The 7,923-nt window shown below is 37.3% G+C and overlaps 1 protein-coding gene across 1 annotated transcript in view; it reads right to left on the bottom strand.

Moving 5' to 3' along the window:
* Positions 1-7,923, bottom strand: part of CNTLN (centlein, centrosomal protein) — a 354,792-nt gene that overhangs the window by 103,586 nt on the left and 243,283 nt on the right. The gene's annotated exons all lie outside the window — the stretch shown is intronic.

Here is a 7,923-nt window from a genome sequence, read left to right as displayed (position 1 = left end):
AATTAGGGTAGACTGAAACTGTAACCCCCCCTACCACCACCTTTTTTTTTTTTTTTTTAAGTAAAAGATCTTGCACTGGCAGCGTAAAGCACAAAAATCACATTTCCAGAATAACTGACTTTACCCAGTTAAGGGTAAAGTTCAAATCATTCCTACACTGCCCAAGCATCCCTTCAAACAAGCAAAACTATATAAGAAACATAACATTATTAAAGGAAAAAAATCATAAAACTTCAGTTAATATTAGAATTGAAATACATTAAAACCTATAAATATTTTTCTTAGATAAATTAGTGACAAATTTATTCTTACTGAATTATTTTTGAATTATATTCCTCAAAAAATCAAAAAGGGGGCAAAAATAACAAGACATAAAGCTAAAAGGCTGTATATCTGTATTAGTCTGAGATGCTTTTGCTTTAAAGTATGCTTGGCTGCTGTAGGTCAGTGTAAAACTTTGATTTATCAACAAAGGAAAAGGAAAACAATATTATTCTCTGTAGAGTAGAAATCCTCTTGGTATAAACAGTGACTAACAAGTTTGTTAGAGTGAATTAGGCATTTCTTTTGTCTTTGAAACATGACATATCCAATTAAAACTTCTGTACTCACGAAATAAATAGAACATTATCCTAAGGATAATAAAAGTCAGAATAGGTAGAATTTGCCACCTGGGGAATATGTACCTTTACCTTGATAATCATCGATTGGTTCCCAAGTTTCTCTTTCTAGTCCCCTAACACCATGGTGCTGAATTCATTTACAACATTCTTTCAGCAATATAGAAATAATATGCAAATACAATTCATCTGTTCTAGTGATTTAAATATCTGCTATAGTTCTTAGTAAAATATTTACACTTAAAAATAAGAAAACAGTTCTATACTCAAAGACCATACACTACTAAAAGTAGCTAAATAATTCCAACAAAATAAATGTTAAAGACATTTAAAAGTGAATTTGATTGCTGTTTTTGTGCTCCTAAGTGTGCTTCAAGATTCACAGGTGAACTAGAAGAGCATGTTCACTTGTGGTTTTCCGTTGAAAATTCTGTTTCTCACCTTCACAGGTCTTAGAGAGAATATACAAGCAGCCTGAGCCAGGCCAAGGAGAGGAACAAAGACCCAACTCTCTGCCCCTTGATTCCCTTCCCTTCCAAGGATCTCAGGATTTGGGAAGTGAACAAAGAGGATCTAGTTAGAAATATACAGGCCTATTTCTGTCCTTTGGTAGATGTATGAGAATATGCTTCACCTTCAATCTTTGCCAGCATCAGGGTCTTTTCCAATGAGTCATTTTTTTGCATCAGGTAGCCAAAGTTTTGGAGCTTCAACTTCAGCATCAGTCCTTCCAATGAATATTCAGGACTGATTTCCTTTAGGATGGTCTGGTTGGATCTCCTTGCAGTGCAAGGGACTCTCAAGAGTCTTCTCCAACAACACAGGTCAAAAGCATTAATTATTTGGTACTCAGGTTTCTTTATGGTCCAAGGCTCACATCCAAACATGACTACTGGAAAAACAAGAGCTTTGACTAGACAGACCTTTGTTGGCAAATTAAGTCTCTGCTTCTTAATATGCTGTCTAGGTTGGTCATAGCTTTTCTTCCAAGGAGTAAGCAGTTTTTTTTAGTTTCATGGTTGCAGTCACCATCTGCAGTGATTTTGGAGGCCCCCAAAATAAAGTCTGTCACTGCTTCCCTTGTTTCTCCATCTATTTGCCATGAAATGATGGGACTGGATGCCATGATCTTAGTTTTCTGAATGCTGAGTTTTAAGCCAGCTTTTTCACTCCCCTCTTTCACTTTCATCAAGAGGCTCTTTAGTTCCTCTTTGCTTTCTACCATAAGGGTGGTGTCATCTGCATATCTGAGGTTATTGATATTTCTCCCAGCAATCTCGATTCCAGCTTGTGCTCCATCTAGCCCGGCATTTCGCATGATGTACTTTGCATATAAATTAAATAAGCAGGGTGACAGTACACAGCCTTGACGTACTCCTTTCCCAATTTGGAACCAGTCCATTGTTCCATATCTGGTTCTAACTGTTGCTTCTTAACCCGCATATAGATTTCTCAGGAGGCAGGTTAGGTGGCCTTGAATCCTTGAATCCCTTGAATCTAATTGTCACTTGCACCATATAATCGAAAGGGATTTTGGTCTAGTGGTTTTCACTACTTTCTTCATTTTAAGTCTGAATTTTGCAATAAGGAGTTCAAGCTGACCCACAGTCAGCTCCTAGTCTTGTTTTTACTGAATGTATAGAACCTCTCCATCTTCAGCTGCAAAGAAAAAAATCAATCTGATTTCAGTATTGACCATCTGGTGATGTCCATGTATAGAGTGATCCCTCGTGTTGTTGGAAGAGGGTGTTTACCATGACCAGTGTGTTCTCTTAGCAAAACTCTGTTAGCCTTTGCCCTGCTTCATTTTTGTACTCCAAGGTCAAACTTGCCTGTTACTCCAGGTATGTTTCACTTTACTGGAAATTTATTTTTTAAATTGTGGTTTTAAATACTTTACTGTTATTTTCACTCTTATGTTTTTTTACTCTTAAATTTCTTTTGTCCCCTTAATTCTCCTGGATAATATTAAAAATTAATGTAAATTCTCAAACATTTTCTCCTCCTTTTAGATATTTTAATAAATTATTAAAAATCTGTTATTATTATGGAGGGTTGCAGAATATAGTAGCCTAAAACATGCCACTTTGGCATATTGACTATTTTGGCCAGTAGGCACTTAAAAAATATCGAGGGACAGATTTTCCTACAATACTCCTTATCTGCTGGAAGACCCTCCAAAAGGAACTCACTCCCATAAAGTTTTACCAGAGAAGATTAACTCTTATCACAGGAGGAGGCAACTAGAAGCCCACACTAGATCCAGACAAACTTTGTTACAAACTATGATAGCTCTCAGCTAGTCTCTTGAGGGCCCATTCATTTTTCTTAAAATTCTTTACTCTCACTTAAGAGGCCTACATCCCTCCTGCTCCTCCTCTCTTCCTATTAGAAGAGTATGTAATTCTGAATTCTAAAGCCTCCTATTTGACTACTCACTTTTCCCTGGGTATCTTCCACGTGTACGTAAGACATATACATTAATAAATTTGTTTTTCTTAATCTGTCTTTTACTATAGGGGTTTCAGCTAAGAACTCAGAAAGGTAGAAGGAAAATTCTTATTCCTTCCCTCCAATTATTTTTTCATTCATCTTAATTTTTGTTTCCTACACTGACTTTTTTAAAGGTCTGTTTGTGATTATATCAATTTGGGAAACAAAGAAAGGGGAATAGGTATCTTGAGTATTGGCAATTTCCTAAAAATCCTGAAACCAAGTAGACCCTGTGGGGGCTCCTGGGTATGGAAGTCTTTCTGTGTCCCCTATTCTGTGTAGGGAACAGATCCATGCTCCATGACCTTCCTTGACTCCCAAAGTGCAGATTCAAACATCTGCTAATTAGGAAAGGGAGGGAATGCAGAGACAAGGTAGGAACAGCCAAGAAACAAGTGTGCAGCCTGGTACTGGTTCTGCCTCAAGGGATATACGTAACAGTATCCTGGGGTGCAGGCCTTGTACTCACCTTAATATTATCAGCAACCCCACTCTTGAACTATTACAATAAAATGCCTCACCAAGTTCTCCCAGGTTGAGATACACAGTTTTCAAGGGCAGGATCCCATTGTGCCCCCCTACGCCTGGCAAAGCAATAAGGCTTCTCTTTCAACTTCACTCAATACTCAGTCTCTGAAATTCGATTCAGCGTCAGTGCACAGAGGCTGAGTTTTCTGGCACCAATATTATTACATTTTCTTCATTTTAAGGAAAAAATAAGAGTCATAGTGAGCAGTGGAGAAGGAAATGGCAACTCACTCCAGTATTCTTGCCTGGAAAAATCAACAGACAGAAAAGCCTAGTGGGCTATTTTCCATGGGGTCACAAAAAGCTGGACATGACTGAGCAACTGAGCATACACACAGCACATAGTGAGTATATTACTTTAGAGGATACTTGTCATACAATAAAATAAGAAATATATCTTTGGTCTTTTCTCTCTACACAGAGCTTCTAAAAGTCCTTAGAATTTCACGAGTGATAGAGAGATAGAGGTAAGAGAATTATCTTCTGTTATTCATAACAGACCCCTTTTCACAAGTTTCGCTTAAATCTATTTTCCTTTATATTTCACTTCTACTTAACACAAGCTGGGATTTTGTTGGAGACACCAACAAAAGTTGCAGGGTACAAATTAATACACAGATTTGCAATTGTATACACTAACAACAAAAGATAAGAAAGAGAAATTAATGAAACAATCCCATTTACCATCACATTAAAAGAATAAAATACCTAGGAATAAACCTACCTAAAGAGATAAAAGAATTGTACTTTGAAAACTATAAGACATTAATAAGATAAATAATAAATGATACAAAGAAATGAAAAGATACACCATATTCATGGAGTGGAAGAATCAATATTGTCAAAATGCCCATACTACTCAAGGCAATCTACAGATTCAGTGCAATCCCTATCAAATTATCAACAGCTTTTTTCACAGAACAGTAATTTAAAAATATTCTAATTCATGTGGAAAATAAAAGACTCCAAACAGCAAAAGCAATCCTGGTGGAATCAGGCTCGTTAACTTCAGACTATACTACAAAGCTACAGTCATCCAAACAGTATGGTACTGGCACAAAAACTGAAATACTGATAATGGAACAGGATAGGAAGCCTGGAAATAAACCCACACATCTATGGTCAATTAATCTACGACAAAGGAAGTAAGAATATATAATAGAGAAAAACACTCTCTTCAAAAACTGATGCTGGGAAAACTGGACAGCCACATGCAATATAATTAACTTGGAACATTCTCTAAATCCATACAGAAAAATAAACTCAAGATGGATTAAAGACCTGAATGTAAAACTGCATAATATAAAACTCTTGGTGGGAAACACAGGCAGAACACACTGTGACATAAATTGCAGTAATATTTTTTTTTTTTTGGATTGACCTCCTAGAGTAATGAAAATAAAAAGAGAAATAAACAAATGGCATATAATCAAACTTAAAAGCTTTTTCATAGCAAAAAAATATATATAAAGCAAAATGAAAAGACAACCCACAGAATGGGAGAAAACATTTGCAAATGAAGTGACCCACAAGGCATTAATCTCCAAAATGTAAAATGCATCATGCAGTTCAATATCAAGAAAACAAACAACACAATCAAAAAGCGGGCAGAAGATCTAAGCAGATAATTCTCTACATAAAGCATACACATTTCCAAAAGGAACATAAAAATATGCTCAACATACTAACTATTCAGTTCAGTTCTGTCGCTCATTGTGTCCAACTCTTTGTGACCCCATGAATCAATCACAGCACGCCAGGCCTCCGTGTTCATCACCAACTCCTACTAATTATTAGATAACTGCAAATCAAAACTACAATAAATATCACCTCACAATGGTAATAATGGCCATCATCAAAAACTGTACAAACAATAAACGCTGGAGAGGGTGTGGAGAAAATGAGAACTCTCCGAAGCTATTGGTATGAATGTAAACTGGTACAACCACTATGGAGAACAAAATAAACAAAATAGAACTTTTTTTATCTTTAAATCAAACTTTTCTTATTTTCAAATAAAAACTGCTGTAAAATCCAGCAATCCCACTCCTGAGCATATATCCAGAGAAACTATAATTCAAAAAGATACATGCACCCCAGTGTTCCCTGCAGCACTGTTAACAAGAGCAAGGACATGGAAACAACCTAAATGTCCATCAACAGGAGTGGATGAAGAGGTGGCACATATATACAATGGGATAGTAGTCAAGTCATTAAAAGGAAAGAAATGCCATTTGCAGCAACATGGATGGATCTAGAGATTAAGTGAAGTCAGTCAGACAGAGAAAGACAAATTACTTGTATGTGGAGTCTAAATATTTAAACAAATGAACTTACTCTCTAAACAGAAACAGACTCCCAGACTTCAAAAATAAACTCTTATTGTTACCAAAGGGAAAGGGGAGGGGCATAAATTAGGAGTTTTGGATTAATATATATACACTACTATATATAAAATAGATAATCATTAAGGACCTAGTGAATTCTACTCAATATTATATAATAACCAATATGGGGAAAGAATCTGAAAAAGAATGGATATATGTATATGAATAATGAATCACCTAGTTCTATACCTTAAAGTAACACAACAATGCAAATTAACTATACTCTAATATACAGCAGGAGGGCCAAGAGGAGCTACTCCACATTCAACGTCAGGCGGGGTGGCCGTAAAGATACCCCTCGTCCAAGGTAAGGAGCAGCAGCTGCGCTTTGCTGGGCAGCCGTGAAGAGATACCCAATGTCCAAGGTAAGAGAAACCCAAGGAAGACAGTAGGTGTTAGGAGAGGACATCAGAGGGCAGACACACTGAAACCATACTCAAAGAAAACTAGTCAATCTAATTACACGGATCATAATCTTGTCTAAATCAATGAAACTAAGCCATGCCATGTGGGGCCACCCAAGATGGGCTGGTAATGGTGGAGAGGTCTGACAGAATGTGGTCCACTGGAGAAGGGAATGGCAAACCACTTCAGTATTCTTGCTTTGAGAACCCCATGAACAGTATGAAAAGGCAAAATGATAGGATACTGAAAGGGGAACTCCCTGGGTCGGTAGGTGCCCAATATGGTACAGGAGATCACTGGAGAAATAACTCCAGAAAGAATGAAGGAATGAGCCAAAGCAAAAAGAATACCCAGTTGTGGATGTGACTGGTGACACAAGCAAGGTCTGATGCTTTAAAGAGCAATATTGCCTAGGAACCTGGAATGTCAGGGCCATGAATCAAGGAAAATTGGAAGTGGTCAAACAAGAGATGGCAAGAGTGAATGTCGACATTCTAGGAATCAGCGAACTAAAATGGACTGGAACGGGTGAATTTAACTCAGATCACCATTATATCTACTACTGTGGGCAGGAATCCCTAAGAAGAAATGGAGTAGCCATCATGGTCAACAGAAGAGTCCAAAATGCAGTACTTGGATGCAATCTCAAAAATGACAGAATGATCTCTGTTCGTTTACAAGGCAAACCATTCAATATCACAGTAATTCAAGTCTATGCCCCAACCAGAACGCTGAAGAAGCTGAAGTTGAACAGTTCTGTGAAGATTTATAAGACCTTTTAGAACTAATACCCCAAAAAGATGTCCTTTTCATTATAGCGGACTAGAATCAAAAGTAGGAAGTCAAGAAATACCTGGGGTAACAGGCAAATTTGGCCTTGGAATATGGAATGAAGCAGGGCAAAGGCTAATAGAGTTTTGCCAAGAGAACGCACTCATCATAGCAAACACCCTCTTCCAACAACACAAGAGAACACTCTACATATGCACATCACCAGATGGTCAACACTGAAATCAGATTGATTATATTTTTTGCAGCCAAAGATGGACAAGCTCTATACAGTCAGCAAAAACAAGACCAGGAGCTGACTGTGGCTCAGATCATGAACTCCTTATGCCAAATTCAGAATTAAATTGAAGAAAGTAGGGAAAACCACTAGACCATTCAGGTATGACCTAAATCAAATTCCTTATGATTATACAGTGGAAGTGAGAAATAGATTTAAGAGACTAGATCTGATAGAGTGCCTGATGAAGTATGGACGGAGGTTTGTGACACTGTACAGGAGGCAGGGATCAAGACCATCCCCATGGAAAAGAAATGCAAAAAAGTGAAATGGCTGTCTGGGAAGGCCTTACAAATAGCTGTGAAAAGAAGAGAAGCAAAAAGCAAAGGAGCAAAGCAAAGATATAAGCATCTGAATGCAGAGTTCCAAAGAATAGCAAGAAGAGATAAGAAAGCCTTCTTCAGCGATCAATGCAAAGAAATAG

The sequence above is a fragment of the Bison bison genome, unplaced genomic scaffold (assembly GCF_000754665.1).
Source record: "Bison bison bison isolate TAMUID 2011002044 unplaced genomic scaffold, Bison_UMD1.0 scf7180017864376, whole genome shotgun sequence".
In the NCBI taxonomy this organism is placed as follows: Eukaryota; Metazoa; Chordata; class Mammalia; order Artiodactyla; family Bovidae; genus Bison; species Bison bison.
The sequence above is the reverse complement of the archived record's forward strand: the minus strand, read 5'-3'. Positions and strand labels throughout refer to the sequence as shown.